Source organism: Labeo rohita, unplaced genomic scaffold (genome assembly GCF_022985175.1).
Source record: "Labeo rohita strain BAU-BD-2019 unplaced genomic scaffold, IGBB_LRoh.1.0 scaffold_179, whole genome shotgun sequence".
NCBI lineage: Eukaryota > Metazoa > Chordata > Actinopteri > Cypriniformes > Cyprinidae > Labeo > Labeo rohita.
Genome location: NW_026127989.1, coordinates 109276 through 127595, shown reverse-complemented (window position 1 = coordinate 127595; position 18320 = coordinate 109276). Strand labels below are relative to the sequence as shown.

General features: G+C 34.2%; 1 pseudogene; it reads left to right on the top strand.

Moving 5' to 3' along the window:
- The first annotated feature begins 631 nt into the window (after nucleotides 1–631).
- LOC127158930 (cytosolic phospholipase A2 gamma-like) lies at nucleotides 632–9660 on the top strand (annotated as a pseudogene).
- Nucleotides 9661–18320: the final 8660 nt, after the last annotated feature.

The following is an 18320-nucleotide window of genomic DNA, read 5'->3' as shown; positions in this document are numbered from 1 at the left end:
ACAACCTTGATAGTTCCTCCATCAATATTCACCTGAAAGTTATCATTAATATTATTAGTCTTTCAAGGAATTTGCATAGTTCATTTAGCAATTTCTGTGAATGATTGTGTAACTTAACATTCTTCACCTCCACACCTCACAATGATAGTTGTCTTTACAGAATTTGGATGGTTCATTTAGCAGGCCCTATGAAAAGAGCATCTTCTGAAATGATAGACTTACAGTTTCGTTTCAGGGCCCTATAAATGAGCATCTACTCGGTCAGAGAGAGAACGGCTGCTGTGTTGTTATTGGTGTTGTGCTGTTGCTGAAGACTCTGGATTTACAGGAACGGTGAGTATATGTTTTCAAACTTTATAATGTCTTTTCAGCAATAGAACAGCAATTAAAAAGTTAAATGTCATTATAATTGGCATGCAACAAAGGTAGCATAAACAAATCAAAGATTTATCAGTAATAATCTTTAAAATATGGCCAATAACAATAACCTGCACACTACCAAAATTGCATAAATATTCATGGTAAAAAAAAATGATTTGAGGTATTCACAGCGGCCTATTTCAGTGACAAATGGTTTTATCTTCCATTTATCATGAAGATTTACTATAATGTCAACTCTTTTGTTTTATAGATGAGTGCATCCAAACCCCAGGAAAGGTAATTCTCCCCACATTCCTAGAATATGGGAAAACAGTTGTCCTGTGTTACTTACACAATTAGCATTTATAACAAAGTGGATAATTCAGAGAATAAAGTAATAATTGCAGACTAAATTGCATTCAGATCTAGAATATTTATATAACAAATATTTGAAGTTAAATTAAACTGCCCTGTCTGTTTGTCTGTTTTGCTGCAAGCGGTGAGGTGAGAATCAAACACTCTCTGAATAAGAATGAGGAAGAGTTTGTAGCCAGAAGGAGAAACAATGCCTGCAGAAGTTCAAAATACGCTGCAGTCAGGTAAAACATCTTAGGTTATACTTCATATATCTAACTCATTATATGACCTACAAATAATTCCGTGACCAATGAACATCAGATGTCAAACCATTAATAGGTTTACTCTCTTGTATGTGAAAAACCATGTTATTGGGCTCATGGTTTGAGCGTTGTGTGTGTTTAAGAATGCGGTGCCAAACATTGCATTACTGGGTTCTGGAGGAGGACAAAGAGCCATGGTGGGTTTGCTGGGATCCCTGGTTGAGCTTGATAAAGCGGGTCTTCTGGACTGCATCCTTTATCTGAGTGGAATCTCTGGATCCACCTGGTACAAACCCTGAGAAACAACAAACACAGAGAGATTGAATTGGGTTGAATGTCAAAAATGACAGCAGTATGTTCTTCTCTGAAGGTGCATGGCCTCCTTATACCAAGAACCAGTCTGGTCCACCAAACTAGAGACTGTGAAAAACAAAATCATCAAGAGACTCAGTGGTCCAGGAGTCAGCTGGGTAGATGTATTGGCCAAACTGTATAAATATTACTATGGGAAAGACCTCTTCAGCTTGACTGATGTCTGGGCAGTGATGCTAGTCACATCATATGTGAAAGAGGTCTGTAACAATTCAAAACATAACCTTCCATGACTTTAGATTGAGGTGACCATGTTCAGTCTTTACGAATACAATACAGCACAAATTCACTAGCTTTAAATATGCACTAGCTTTAAATATGCAACTTTGCTGGCTAACGAATGGATACAATCCAACCAGCTGGATATAAACCAATTCAAATAGACAGTATTTGGGTCGTACTTGCATGTGTTTCCATCACTGAGCATGTTTACATGCACACCAGCGTAAGCTGATAACTCACAAATATTAGCTTATCAAAATAACCAGTTTACATGCACATCAGTAATCTGACTGCACAAGTGAGCTATGTTTACATGACTTTAATAATAATAATCATTTAATTTCCCTGTAGTAGCCTCACGAAATACATATTTCTAAAAGCCTTTAATTTTTGATGGTATCAGTGGTTGTTTCAAGCAATTTTACATCTACAGCTTGACTTTATTTAGTAAACGTCATCACTTAGACTTTTTAGTGATTGCCCTAGTATTCTCCACTACAACATGATGCTAAATATATATCCTCTTCAGATCGATGAACGCACACTGACAAATCAGTGGAAACAGCACAGTAAAGACCCATTTCCAATCTACGCAGTGATCGACAAGCACTGCAAACAGCGTGAGGAAGGAGGTCTGTGTTTTTGTCTGAAAGAAACAGAGTTAATGTGCTCATGTCAGCTGTTATATGAACGTGCTTTCTGTCTGCAGACCCCTGGTTTGAGGTCAGTCCACATGAAGCAGGTTATTCCCTCACTGGAGCGTTTGTGGATGCCAGTAACTTTGGCAGCCAGTTTGACAAAGGCTCTAAGAAAAATCATCAGGACGTATTTGACATGCTGTACCTGCAAGGTAACAAACTCTGTTGCAGGACTGCCCAAGTTTTTATTATTATTGGCAATGCCATCTTACAGTGTATATTTTACACTGTGAAGTGACCTACATCAGCATTCTCTGTGACATATGTAGCACTAGCAAAATTTAGGTAAAAACTGAAATGTAAGCAAGCGAATGATTGTAAATATCCAAAAACCATTTAAACAATCAATCGAGTTGTTGTTGTTTTGTGTTTTTTTTTTCAATATAAAAATGTATGCCAATTGCATTAACATTAACCTCATATCTCATTACACACACAAATTAATACTTGGAGACGCATGGTCTGTACAGACACATCCCTGCCATGAGCCGTTTAATTTATTTGAAACGTTGTTTGATTCATCTTGTGTGTTCTGCAGCTGTGTGTAGCAGTACTTTAGCTGATGAAGTGGAGATCTGGAAATGGATAAAAGGTACAACTTGAATTGTGACGCTTGAGGACTTATTTCTGCCCAAAAGTCATTTCATTTTCATTTGGTTTTGTTTTTCAGATTTTTTACTATCTAAAATGAAAACAGCATCACAGAAAAGGGAGCAAGGTATAGAATTGTATTGCTTTTACTTATTGATTAGTTCCAGGTATTCAAATATTTGTTGATCTATCATTTTAGGGCAAGCAAATCTTTAAACTACAGCTGACAAATTAAATGTCAGACTTTAAAAAGATCTATTATAAAGTATCTATTAAAAATACTATTATTTTTCATCTTGAATTGGTTTTAAAGACTTTAATAACCCATGAATAAATCTTTAGCATATGCTAAAAATATTTTTCACCAGCCCTAACATAATTTTGTTTGTATGATTGCTTCTGGTTGTGGGAAAACACCTGCTATTCACTGTAAAAATGAAAAGATCCCACCGGAGCAGCCTGGACTAACTTTCAGCAGCCTTTAAATAAAGGTCAGTAAGGAGCTTACAAGGATTCTTTGCAATTGTTCAGCAACTAATGTTCACAAATGTTTTTATCATTATTATTATTAATTTTGTTTATTTTAATGTCTTATTATAATTGTATATGTTTTGTTGTAGTTTATAATAATAAAAAAACAATAAAATAAAAAATAATATAAAAAAATGTTTACACATGTTAGTTAACTGTTATATGCTTTAACTGTTTTATATCTATAGATTTTTGACTGCTTGGTCGTTAATTAAAAAAACCAAAAACTTATATTTAACGAACAAAAAATGCTCCAAAAAATGCTCTGTAATAAAAAACTGAAAACAATAAAAGGCAAAAAATATTTATATAAAACATTTTTACACAGAGGAAAGTCAAAGTGCTTTATAAAAGGCTTTAGAATAATTTAAAAACAATAAAAACAATCACAAAAAAGGAAGTAGAACTTCATAAAAACAATGATCAAAAGAATAAAACAAAAAATTTAAAAATGTAAAAAAATAAATGATTTAAAAATGATTTAAAAATTGATTTAAAATAAGTTTAAGACATTTAAAAACAGAAAATGATTATACATAATGCAATATAATGAAATATAATCACTTTGACATTACATACAAAACCGAACAATTTTAATTGCTAAAATAGTATAGTATAAACTGTTTTGGGAGAAGGGGAAAAAAGATGGGCTCGGGTCGGACTCGGGCCACATGGAGCATTGCTTTCCTTGCTCCATGCTGTAGTGGTATGTTTTCAACATATATACAGACAGTGTTATTAAAAAAAAAAAAAAAAAAAAAAAGAAGCAGCAGTTTCCTCCATCTCCACTATCCAATGGACTGTACAGCAGCCATTTTGCGGTTATGCATAGGCTGTTGTTAAAGTACTGACGTACACATAGTCGTAATCATCCCGATTTTAAATCCTGGATATCAAACATGTTTGATGTTTGGGACCGATCAAGGTCGGAAAGTTTAAGATCTGATTCTGGGAACGTTCACATCGGGCAGATAATCCTGTAGTGAACATCGGGACCGATCAGTCTGCTCAATCAAGGTTTTGTCCGATTCTAAATGATGTTATAATCAACTATTTCAAATCCAGAGTGTGAGGATCGAATTTTGAAGTTACTAAAGTCTGCTCAAAAATGACAGTCTGATGTCAGTGCCCTAAATGCTGCATTATAATCGTGATATTTAAACATAAAAAATGGTGATCAAAAGTTCTGAGACTATGCCCATGATAAACAACGGAAAACAGACGTTAGTCGGTTTGTGTAATGATGCAGTATAGTGCTCTTGACTTGACAGACAGCTCTCGTTAAACCCGTAAAGTGAAAGTCGTCTTACTTTCAACCCATTTTTCTCAAAATTCCATTCTTGAAAATCATCGCTATCAGCCAAATTATGGTTACGTTCAAGCGATTGACAAAATAAAAACAGTTTTGGAAAGGGCTTGAACCCAGGGTATATAGGGTATATACATGAAGAAATTTCACCATGTGTTGGGTTTTCCTAGATCGAATCACATATTAACCCAGTTCATGGAAGCACACAAATAATGCAATGCATGTTACAGTAGAGTCAACTAAAAAACAAGTGGCTCAAATCTCTTCTATTATGACTGCTATTTCCCCACCCCCTAATAACCCCTCCCCTCCCCTCCCAACTGATTGCATAATGGAATAAATGTAAAGTAATAATAATAATACATGCAATAATAGTTCATCATAATAGTGTTTTTACCAAATGAGTCTCCAGTAGTCATGAAGCCAAAGAGCTTAAAAATAAAAGTAAAATCAGAAGCAGTTGGTTGAAAATAAGGGGAGGTGTTAGATTTTATTTTACACCAAAATGCAGATACTTGAAACATGTCTGTAAGTTCTGGTTAAAAATGCTATAGTTCAACACACAACAGTGGTTATTTTTGGAATGGAGGAGTATTTGAGCAAATCAGCTGAATCAGTGAATGTTTCAATGACTCAATTTAATATTCACTAGTGGTTGGCAAAACAATTTTTAGACTGTTAAGAGCATTTTACAAGCATCTGTACCTTAAGAATCACTTCCCAAAATGTATAAAAGCATAATATCTTTTTTCTCCACTACGTTTCAGAAACATGTCAGAAACATTTGATCCACACCGAAATCCAAAATCACTCCCATTTCCTTCAATAGTGCACTTGATCAGCATTGGCCATTTTGACAAAATAAAATAGGATCAACGATGTCAGTTTAAGCATTTTAATAGTACTCCTTTTAATTCATTTCAAAAGCAATCTGCCCCTGGGTAGACTATATATCTATTTGGCAGCATTCCTAAATTTTAAAGGGAAAGTCACAAGAAGCATTTGTTGAGGACATGGAGCCATTATATTGAAATTAATATTGTGCATATACTGTCAAGACATTTTGCAATGTGTTCATGTTTGTTGAATGTGTTTTCTTCAAAAGATCTAAACACCACACCTGTAGACGATTGTTACCAGGTGCTCATGAATCTTGCGGACATGAATCTTGCTGTGTTAAAAGGCACTGATCCTTCCACTCTTGAGCAATCCATCAGAACAAAGATAACTGGTAAACTTTTCCTAAAGTGGGCTTGAATTTTTATAAGAGAATATTTGGGGCTAGTTGTCACACTTAGGGCAGTGAATATTTTACAGGTATGGTTCATTTTTGGTTTACATTTTTTTTGACAGACAGAAAAACAATATTCATCAAGTACGTTCATCACTGCAAGGGTAGCTAAAATATTTGAACTGATACAATGAAAACAAGGCTGTGAGGAAAAAAAGAGAAGTCTGGAGTTTTGTGTTTAGTGAAAGACATTTTCAATGATTTGTCAGTTAAACGATGTTCACAAAGTGAACACTATGGCTGTCTCTCACAGACTTGTTTTCACATCAAATTATATTACCTACCACTATATTATCTGTTGTGGGGCAAGTTTTCACAAAGGGAACCTGATGTTTATTGTCACTGATTTGACAATACCACCTTTTTATACATTTGTTTATGTTTTGGAATATGAAATACTGTCTAAAATAAAAAAGCCATATCTGTTTTTAACATTTGTCAAGCATCTGCTAAATGATGTGAATTTAAATGTAAATATAAAATGTCTTTTTAGCTAAATTGAAATAGTAAAACAATTATGAAATTCAAATCATGAAACCACAAAAATGGTTGAGATAATGTCATAATATCATTCAAACCATTGTTTTGTTAGGCTCATTGTAAATTATGCTTGTAGATGCATAAGCTAAAATAGGAACAAATGACTGATCTACATGTCCTGCTCTTTTTACAGATATCTCTGGAGGTCAAAGGCAGCTGTTTTGCCAAGTAGAAAAAATTAAAGCTGACAGAACTACTGATAAAAAAGCAGCAAAACTGGTCATGTCCCAGTACACCATGGATGTATGCAACTATTTCAGTTTGGAGCTCAAGCTCAGTTTCTGGCCATTTGGTAGGTTGAACTATCTCTTCATTTATCCAACTGTTCTCCACACTGCAGAAAACTACTATATAGCCAAAATACCAAGAACCATTGACTGAGCCCCAGAACCGAAAGTTAAGATATATAATGAAATTATAAAAGAGTGTATTTGTTTTCACAGATCTTTTGATGAGCATTTTTAAATGCATTGCTGAGTGGACCTGGGGCAGAAATTACAACTTCCTCCACAACATGACAGGTGGGAACAGACCTGTTTGTTAAATGGCAATTCATTGTGAATAATTAACAGACTCATTTGACCTTGTGATCTCTTAGATGAAGCAGTGCCCACCGCTCTTCTGCAAAATGAGACGAGAGACTATATAGACGCCGGACTGTTGAACAACTCACCCTACTTCTCAGTGCTGAGAGATGAACGAGACATTGACGTCATCATTTCCCTGGATTTTAGTGAAAGCGATCCTTTCTTGGTATTATATGCTTATATAATTCTAATGCACATACATGCTCATAAAAGTTGTTTTAAAGGAACACACCTCCTAGAAATGTAAAATTCATCACTATTTAATCACACACGTTGTTTTAAACCCAAATCTAAATACAGTCCACAGCATAAATGCGTACAGCAACCATTTTTGCTTCCACAAACAACCATTCAGTCAAAGGTTCTTCAAAGAACCATCTCTGTCTTACCTTTTTATAATTTGAAGAACCTTCTTTTGCCACAAAGAACATTTTGTGAAACAAAGTTTCTTCAGATGTTCAGAGAATCAGGTTTTCACTTAATTTTTACAACAATAAGAGTCAGAGAAATACCATGCAAGCGTCTCTGAGCTGGCAAAAGCTATGAAAAGAGTGACTGTTTATCTCACAGAGTACGACGCAGCCTGCAGAAGCGGCGTGCATGGTTGTTGTCACCACTAGAATTACCTACTGTAGCCAAAGCACAATAAACTAATTTAACCTCTTCCAAGGCCCATATTTACAAAATATACTTCTAGGAATCCATACTCTGGTCTCAAAAGACCAAGTCAATCATTTTGGAACTGAGTTGTGTTTTATCAGTGCTGTCATTGATTCACACACCACTGTGTGATGTAATACAAAAAACTAAAACGGCAGATGCTACCCATGAACTTGTACACTTAGTGCCAAGAAGGGTAAAGTTCTGAAGAAATACGAAGTACTAGAATATTATACATTTGCTGAATTACATCTAGGGTGTACTCATTTCTGCAATCCTTTATTTAAACAAAACTGGTTAATTTACATATTTTGCAGAAAATACTGGCATATATTTTGTTGTTTTTATTAAGTATGTGTTCTCTATTCTTTTTCTATTCTTTCGACTTTTCTTTTTATTATATATGTATTATTTATATAAATATATAAAGCTTTGCTACATTATCTGCGTTACACTAACTGAGACTTGTCACATTTACATAATATTGCTCTTTTGTTGGTTTGATTGCTTCTATTGTCCTCAGCGTCTGCGTAATGACTAAATGTCAATGTAATGTGATGCAATGCTTTTCTACTGCAGACAGTGAAGGAAACAGCCAAGACATGCAGGAAACTAAACATCCCCTTCCCTGAAGTCAGCATTCCCAGTGAAGATGAGAAGAAACCAAAGGACTTCTATGTGTTCAAAGGCAAAAACGTTCCAACCGTGATTCACATCCCTCTGTTTAATGTCGTCAACTGTGGAGGCAAGTTAACATTTTCCAGCTGTCCTGAGTAAACCTGAAATATCAACTGTGTTCTGATTCAGATCAGTGAAACTCACTTACAGGAAAGACAGAAGTTTTGCAAAATGAAATATGCATGTTTACTTAGAACGCAGATGCTCCAAATGCCTTCAAAACACTCTGCTTTTATGCTTAATTCAGTGGTGGCTGGTGAAAAATCTTATAGAGCTGAGCCTCATCCAGCTATTTTAGTGAGAATCCCTGCTAAGCAGTTAGGTTTAGCTAGAAGAAAAAAATATTAAGAAGAGATCTGGAAGGCTTTAAACGTATATAAACATAACTTCATGATAATTCTTACAAAATTGTATTTTCTGCAAACTTTTGTCAAGGTAAGTTAAATTCTATTCTATAGACATCTATCACTCCAGAGCTGAATTTGACATGCTGACATGCAGAATAGGCAAATCATACATTTTGCACAGATTATTTTCTATTATATAGCCTCATATAAATATAAATTTGTCATATATAATAATTTATTATATATAATTATTATTATTATTATTATTATTATGGGTGTGTGTGGCTCATGGGTGCCCTCTTTTGGCCAGCTGCCATATACTGATTATTTTTCCTTTTGTTATTTCTCAAGTTTTATATTTTATGTAAAAGAATAAGTGCAATAAACTGTAAACACATATTTTTCATATTCTTCCCTGCTGATTTAAGTGTGCTATTATTTTAACAGATAACATTGATTTCTGGAGGAAGAAATATGCCACCTTTAACCTTCCTTACAATGCTGAGATGATCGCTGAACTTATGCAGTCTGCTGGGAAAAACATCTCAAACAACAGAGAGAAACTGAAGGAGCAAATTCGTGTGGTCGCTGAGGCTAAATATTTTCAGGCACAACTCCGATAAAGTTGGCAAGAAAGTAAAATTCAGTCTGTTTTCTATATGCATCTTATTGGTCTTAAATGATTCATTTTTGTAACTTGTAACATTTAATCAAAATCTCATAACTTGATGCACAGGTGAAATGGTAGACTCCTCTCTGGTGATGTGTGGCATTATAATCATGTTTGCAATTTATTTCTGTTTAAAGCTGCAGTCCTTAACTTTTTTGGTTAAAAATGTTTTGAAATCAATTTTAACAAGCCAGTCTTTAAAACATCTCCTTACTTTAGGGCATTTCACAACTGTAAACTTGTAATAACGTTTTCTAATTTGAGTGGTACTGGTAGGAATTTGTGGCTAATTCGAGCATGCCGCTGCGTCATGACATCACGTCTGTAAACATTAAGAAGTTGTCCCATCTATATGATGGCGGATTGTAATCCAGAAAGGATTATGTGTTTATGAAACACATGTGACTGGAAATAAATTACATTCCAGTTTTAAATGTGCATCTGATCTGATCCTACTTGGGATTACACAATGTTTGTATTTTAAAGAGAACCAGTTATAATTTAATTTTTTGGGTTAAAATAATTTCTTTGAATTGTATGACAATTAGAGAAATTTACATGCTAATACAGACTACGTACTCATATTCATATAATGCTGATGTTGTTAACATTGACAACATTAACATTTAAGAACAAAAGATGGACAGAACAAAAATGTTAGATTTGTAACTTTCTTGTTTGAATAACAACATACAGTGAAAATTCTTATTTAGGTCATATATAGACCAGGCTAGAAACTGTGATTCTGAAGTACATCCACACTCCACACCAGTGTAGTGACTAACAGCCACACATACACCTCAAAACATTAGATTCATCTGCACACAACCCACATAAAGAATATAATTCCATTAATAACTGCAATTGCAGGTTTCAAACAGAGATGGCAACAAAGAGGCAAAACTTACAGACTGCAGCTTTAAAATGTTAAAATGCTTCTGCATATTTTCAGTCTGTTTAATTATTGCTTGACCTTCATATGCAATAAATAGCTGATTATTAAAAACCAAAACACAGACATGATAACTGCAGATTAAATTCTGTATCACTTTCCTTCTGTTCCACTGAAATAATAAACTGTTTTCTAAAAATAAGGTTTTGTCATTTCATACAGCAAACAGCACAAATGCAATCCATTTGGATTACACCAGTGGTTCTCAGTTCCAGTCCTCACGCCCCACTGCTCTGCATATTTTGTATGTATCTCTTATCACATACAACGTTTGTTCTATTCAAACATTGTGCCCTGCGAAGTACACATCACAGGATTTTCCACCATCATTCCAGTTCGAAGTGAGTTTATATGTTCCATTTAAAGGTCATTAAATGAATTTAAATTGTATTTATTTACAGATGCATTTATGTCACATTTCACACTTCTCTAGTAAGATTTGTCTGTGTGTGAAGACACTGCTTCAGGCAGCGGTGCAGCCCAAATCCATGAATGAATGTCCTGAAGTGAACTAAACTTCAACGGATTTCCCCTGCTCAGGGAGTAGGGAACAATGAATACTGTGTAGGGACCATGTCAAATGGAACACAGTTCATGCACAGAGCTCACTTCTAATGAACTGGTTATCAGAATCAGGTTTGTTAACTAAGAGAGACATGCAAAATATGCAGAGGGGTGGGGCGCGAATTGAGAAACGCTGGATTACACAAACTTAAAGTGATGCATATTTATCAGTCTTACATAAATTAAACAGGTGAGGTTTTTTGTAATTATACTAAAAAACAATGTGTTTTATATACAACAACATTTAATTGTGTGCTTACAATATACACAATAAGTATGCAGCTATAGTAAAGAAACAACAACAACAAAAGAAACAACAACACTGGTTTGAAGAATCTGTAATGAAACTATCAATGTGTTGTGTAAATGTGAATCATTTTGAAAACACTGTCGTGTATACATTATGCCTGTCACTCATACTATTGTTATACTGGACAGATATAAAGCACTATTTAAAAATAAAGACTGACATCACAGAATTTACCAGCATTTTGATGCTGATATGTGAATGGTCTCTTACTGTTAAAAGCCAGGACACCGTTGCCTGTGTGAACAGCATATTTCTGTATTTATCAGTAAGTCATACAGGTAATTTTACAGCAATTTACCGGGATTGCTGTGTGAAAAGGGTGACTGTTTCGTAAGGTTACTGTTTGGCATCAGCTCAGCCCCAGAAATATTCCACAAAATCGTGCAGCAGCCTTTTGATGGAATAGAATGAGTAGGAGTTTTCAAATTTAAATAAAAGAAGTATCAGTTTGTTGTGAGAGAAATTACATACCTGGGAGAGAGACTGTCTAAAGAAGGGGTACAGTCGAACAGGGGAAAAAATAAAAACACGCGATCGAAGAAAAGCCAGAAAGAGACAAGAAAGACCTGCAGAAGGGTTAGCAAACTACTTGGGAAAGTTTGTTCCGAATCTGTCAGCAAATACAAGACCATTAAGAAACCTGTTGGAATCAAACACAGAGTGGCAGTGTAAAAGAGAGCATTGAAAAGGAGTGGATGTGGTTGAAGTGTTGTTGAACATGGCTTAAAATTCTACGACCCAGTTAAGCCACTAAAAGTGTCTAAAGATGCATCAAAATCTGGTTTAGCCATTTTACTCCAGCATCATGAACATATTCATCCCGCATAATGACATCTGCAGAAAGAAACTATGTGCACATAGAAAAAAAGACTCTTGGCACAGTTTTTGGCTGTGAGAGATTTCATGAGCATGTTTACAGAAGACCACTGATGCTAGAGACAGATTATAAGCCTCTCATAGCAATATCAAAGAAACCACTGGGAGAATTGTCACCGTGCATACGAAGACTGATGCTATGTCTACAAAAGTATGATCCGGCATTTGCATTTAAACCATGCAAACATTTAATAGTAGTAGATGTATTTTTTATCTTAAAAAATGGGCATCCTAAATTTAGAAGTCCAAAATGTTTGCTTTAAGAGTCTCCCAAGTCTTTTAGTGCTAAAACAAGCTCTTAAATCTGTGAAATGTTAGAAGTAGTGAAGAGGACCTTTAAGTCACAAACTACCCTCCTTGCTGGAAAAAAAAAAACAATACAAACCTTCACAGAAATTCTAATGGTTTCCACTACAAATGCCATTACTTTTAAACATTAAAATCATTTAAAACAAAAACCATTCCTGTAGTGAATATATTTCTGGATATATTCCATTAGGATTTAGTGGTTTTAACAAGGTACCAACAGAAGGCAGCTTGGCTAAAATGGCCATTGCCAGCAATCTGCCTTGGAACAAACATTTTAGAAACTGCATTGATGTGCACACATATGTTTTCTCAAGCATCTGTGTGTGTGTGTGTGTTTGTTTGTTTGTTTTTGAAAGTTATTTCAACTCCAAAGATTTCTTTGATTAAATCATTGTTTTCATTAACCAGTTGGGGCAAGAAGTAACAGCTATTCTTGTGTCCAGGTTTTCTTTTACATTTGCATGTGTTACGCTGTTAATTAAAAGACTGTTTATTGGCATATCTGCTGATTGTTTACAAGAAATTAAATGACAATTAGCTGAACATATAATATGAAAATCTTTATTTAATTGTGGTAACATTTTTATTTTCAACCTTTATTTGAATATGGCAAAATAATGTCACACTCTATAAGTTTTCTATGAACAAATCTCTGACAGAGACCCCTCCCCTATCAGCCAATCACAGTGTGCATAGTTAGTAAGCATGCTGTCATCAATAGCAACCCCACCCATACTCTTAATTTATGACTTCTCTCTATTCCTTAGTAAAAGTTTGTCTCAGCAGCTTTGTGAATAGGTTTTAAGAGAAAACTCTTAGCTAAAAAACTTTTACTGCTATTTGGGATAACTCTTAGTGGGAAGATAAAATGTTTTGTGAATACAGTCCCAGAATTGCAAGGCAGAAGGTATTAGGGACTGATAAAAAAGGATGCTGAGTCACAGACAGAACGTTTGAAGAGACAAATAAAAAGACCAAAAAACTAATAGAAGAAATGTGAAGATATGTTCAGATAAGAGAGATAAGTTTTTTGGTTTAAGTCTCAACAAATATTGTTTGTATATGAAGTTATAAAGTTTTTTAAGAAAGAAAAAGTAAAGGGAAGATGTATTTGATATGAGTATTCCATCAAAAGATGGCCACTAGATGGCAGTATAATGCCAAGTTAAGCCAAGTTCAGGACTGTGTTAAAGGGCGTTACTCAGTGTGGAAACCTCATAAATACACTTATGACACTTTCATTTGAGATATTGTTTATTGCACTGGTTTATCCATATAATTTTAAGTTCAGCTACCCTAATTAAACACACCTGGACCAGCTATCCTTCTGAAAAAGAGGTTTATTCAAGATTGCTATTAGTATACTTCTTTTAAAGTAACAATAGGAAAGTATAATTTCAGTCTACTTTTTATGTACTTTTCAGAAATGTTCTTTATATACTTCTCAGCAATATACTTAAAATGACATTTAAGTATACTTGAATTATAATTACATAAAAGTCTAAGTATATTTGAGCTATACTTGTGCTCTGAGAATCCGTATTTTAATTGTTATACGCTAGGGGCGCTATTGCACATCTTCCGTATAGAAACCACAAAAACAGATGTTTCCACATGTAATCTAACAATCGTCAGACATAAAACAGCATCAAACCATAGATATGTAAAACTGTTTAACGTTATAGAATAAAATGTGGACCCATGAAGAGCTAATAATGACTGTCAAGCTTTGGGGTGTTGATCAAGTCCAACTATGTTTTGATCTTTTTTTTTTTTTTTTTTTTTTTTAAAGCTTTTTGTTCAAAATGTTGTTTTTTTTTTTTTTTTTTTATTCATGCAACTTACCCACATTCAAGTGTTTTATATGAAAAAAAAAGAATGAAGCTAGAATAAAATGTTTTTGTTTACAAGCAGATACCCTAGTTCTTTCTTTTGATGTTTTGTATGTTCAGATATTCATACAACAAAATATATACAAATTAATAAGTAAATGGGGACATACTAGTATATTTAAAGTAGGATGTAAAGTTCACTTAAAGAAAACTTACAAGTATGCTTGCAGTATAAAAATACTAAGCTATAAGTTTACTAAGTCTATACTTCTAAAAATGCATAAAGTATTTAATTAGTAAACTATTAACATCACTTTTAGTATACTTGCAGTACAAACTAACTAACTAACTAGTTGTGTCCTCAAAGTTTACTACTGTTATACTTAAAGTATACTTAAAAGCATACTTTTATATACTAGAAAGTGGGCCAATTTAGTCCCAATGAGTACTGAAATAATACACTTAAAGTATACTACTAGAACACTGATATTTTTAATACTTACTACATAAATTGTGTTTGATTAAGGATGGAGCTAAACTCCAGAGTTGAGTACCTCTGCTCTAAAGTAACATCTAATGTTCTTGAAGAGTTTTGTGTAATTCTGTGTAAAACAGTATGCATTTTTCTCACTTCCTGCAGTAACATTTGTTCAGTTAGTAAGGTTTGAGCAGGGTATGTGCAAATGTGATTTTTTCATTAAAGACATCTTCAGAAGTTCTAAATCATTGCAGTTTTGTTTGCATGTGTTATTTTGCAAACCACACTTTCCACTGTACTTACTGACCTACACCTCTGCATGCAGACATCTATCCTCAGTGTGTTCACCATGTGTGTGTGTTTGTTTACTACTCACTGTGTTTGTGCACTTGGAAGGGTGAAATTCAGAGCACAAATTCAGAGTATGGGACACCATACAGTACTTGTATCCTTTACAGCCACAGTATCCTTTCCCTGTATATGTACTATTTTTGGTTCTTGCATACTTATTTGTCATTTTTAATCTCTAACTGGCTTAAGATAAAAGTGCAAGATGTTTTGCTACAGTATATAAACACTGATGTCATTGATGACCACACCTCTCTGGAAAGACCAGCATGACCAGCTTGCTCCTAGCAACTCTGCTGCGTTCGACACAATAAATCATGACTTACTCATTGAACCTTTACAAAACTTTAAGTGTATTCAAGGGCAGGCTTTAAGATGGTTTAGTTCCTACCTGTCTGACCACAATCACTTTGTGTGTTTAAAAGGGGAATCATCTCAATTAACACCAGTAAAGTGCCACAAGGATCTGTCTAGGTCCTCTGCTGCTGTTTTCAAAATACATGTTGCCCCTTGGTAATACTATTACAAATTACAGAAGTAGTTTCCATCATTATGCTGATGATACTCAACTATATATTCAACAAAACCAGATGAAACCTCTAAATTATCTAAGCTAACAAAGTGTGTTAAAAATGTAAAGACTGGATGACCAGGGATTTTACTTATTGGACCAAAAACATTACACAGAATCTCTTAGATTACAATTTGCATTTAGACGGATTTACTTGCTCTTGAGGCCTGTTTCCACCATTGAATGAACAAAAAAAAAAAAAAAAAAAAAAAAAAAATCGACACTTTTTCTGAGAATTGCGTAATACAAACTTACAATTCTGAGAAAAAAGTCAGAATTCCGAGATATAAACTCACAATTCTGAGAAATTAAGTCAGAATTGTGTGATATAAACTCACAATTCTAAGAAATAAAGTCGCAATTTGCGAGTTATAAAGTCAGAATTCCAAGATATGAACTCTCAATTCTGAGAAATTAAGTCAAAATTGTCTGATATAAACTCACAATTATGAGAAATAGTCACAATTGCGAGTTATAAAGTCAGAATTCCGAGATATAAACTTCCAATTCTGAGAAATAAAGTTGCAATTGCATGATATAAGCTTGCAACTGTGAGTTATAAACAGAATTCCAAGACATAAACTCGCAATTCTGAGAAATTAAGTCAAAATTGTGAGATATAAAAAATTCTGTGAACATATCAGTCTTTTTTCCTCCTCAGAACTGGATTTTGAACTCGCAATTGTGAGTTTGTATCTCACAACAGAAAAAAGTCAAAATTCAAGTTACAAAGTCGCAATGGTGAGAAAAAAAGTCAGAATTACGAGTTTGTCTGACAATTCTGAGAAAAAAGTCAGACTTATGAGATGCAAACTCGAAATTGCAATTACCTTTTTTATTTTTTATTTAGTGGCAAAAACAGGCTTCCATACTATAGTCAAAAATGTGCATGTTATATTAGACAGCAACTTGCCTTTTGAAAATCATATTTCCCATGTTACAAAAACTGCATTCTTCCATCTTATAAATGCTGCCAAGCTACGAAACATGTTACCCGTTTCTGATGCAGAAAAGCTAGTTCATGCATTCATGACCTCTAGACTGGACTATTGCAATGCACTGCTAGGAAGTGCTTAACAGGTAAAAAAATATGATCATATTACCCCACCTTTACAGTCTCTGCACTGGCTACCTATTAAGTTCCGTAACAGTTACAAATTATTACTACTTATAAGGCCCTAAATGGTTTAGCCTAACTACTCTTTTATCACACTCCAATCCATCTCTTTAGCCAAGAATTCACATAATGCATCTCCTAACCTTGTACTCCAATTACATCTGATCAAATGCATGTAATTTTGGCTTGGTTGGGACTAAGGTTGTGCCGATAGAGATATCGCCTGTTGCTGATGTCTTTGACGATAGCAAGACCATTATTATTATTATCCATCAAAAATAGACTAGGCGCCTAACTTTAGCGATGCAATGCAGAGAGGCGCTTCTGGGGCGCTTCAGAAAAGTGCTTTTTTCAGAAAGGAGGGAAGAGGATGCAAAAGGCAGGCAACTCGTTTTGGGGGAAATGGCCCCTCTTCGTGCACTGCATGTGCAGTGTAAATAATGGATAAGGGATTTATTCATCATACAGTGATGCAACTACTGTATTCACCTATGGTGTTTTTTTAAAGTGCATAAACTCGCGCTAGTCTAGGCCAGGCTAGACATTATGTTAATGTTTTCTGTAGCTGCTTTTTGTGCTTTTTGAATAACTAAGGAAATGTAAGCATTAATAACTTACAATGTTTCTATTGAATTGTTATTATATTAAACATGAATTAAATCATATTGAAAACATTAGGCTGCTTTTAGCCTTATGCTGGTGTTGGTTTACTTTCCGTTAATGAGAAGTGAATAATTAAATAAATTAGCACGATAATATCAATAATATATTAGCACGATCTCAGAGGCTGACGGTAGGACAATATGAAAATTAAGCATATCGCCCAACACTAGTTGGAACAACAGACACTAATTTTTCTCCATTTGCTTCTCTGTTTCTGCAAGGGATGGACATCCCAAGGTGACTAAGAATTACACAAGCTTCAGTTTGTAAAGATGTGAGATGACAAACACCTGAGAAGAGACGACGCCAACCCTGAACCAACATACAAAACTACTACATTTTGTTCGGAACATATAATAATTTCCATTAATAGTGTTCACTGTTTGTTTGAATGCATGTCAAAGAACTAACTGGATGATTTTTACTGTACATTTCTGCCATATGGGCATCACATTGACAGTCATCACTGATAAGCTACTTCTAAATATAATGTAGAAGCTTTAATTTTCTGTGAAGCTGCTTTGTATCATAAATACACTATACAAATAAACATGAATTGAAAAATTTTATGCATTACAATGTTCATTTCCTATCCGCTAACTGAAAAAAGTAGAATCTGAAATTAGATTTATATTAAATTACAGTGAATAAGCGTTAGTTTTTTTTTTTTTTCAATTTTGAGCCATTTGGTCATAAAATATCACGCCTTAATAGAAAAGATAATTTCTGTCTCTGTTTAGGGTGTAAAATAATGTGGATGTCAATATATCAAAGTAAGTAATCACAATTAATCTCATGATTTTGCAATATGTAAATCTTTTCCA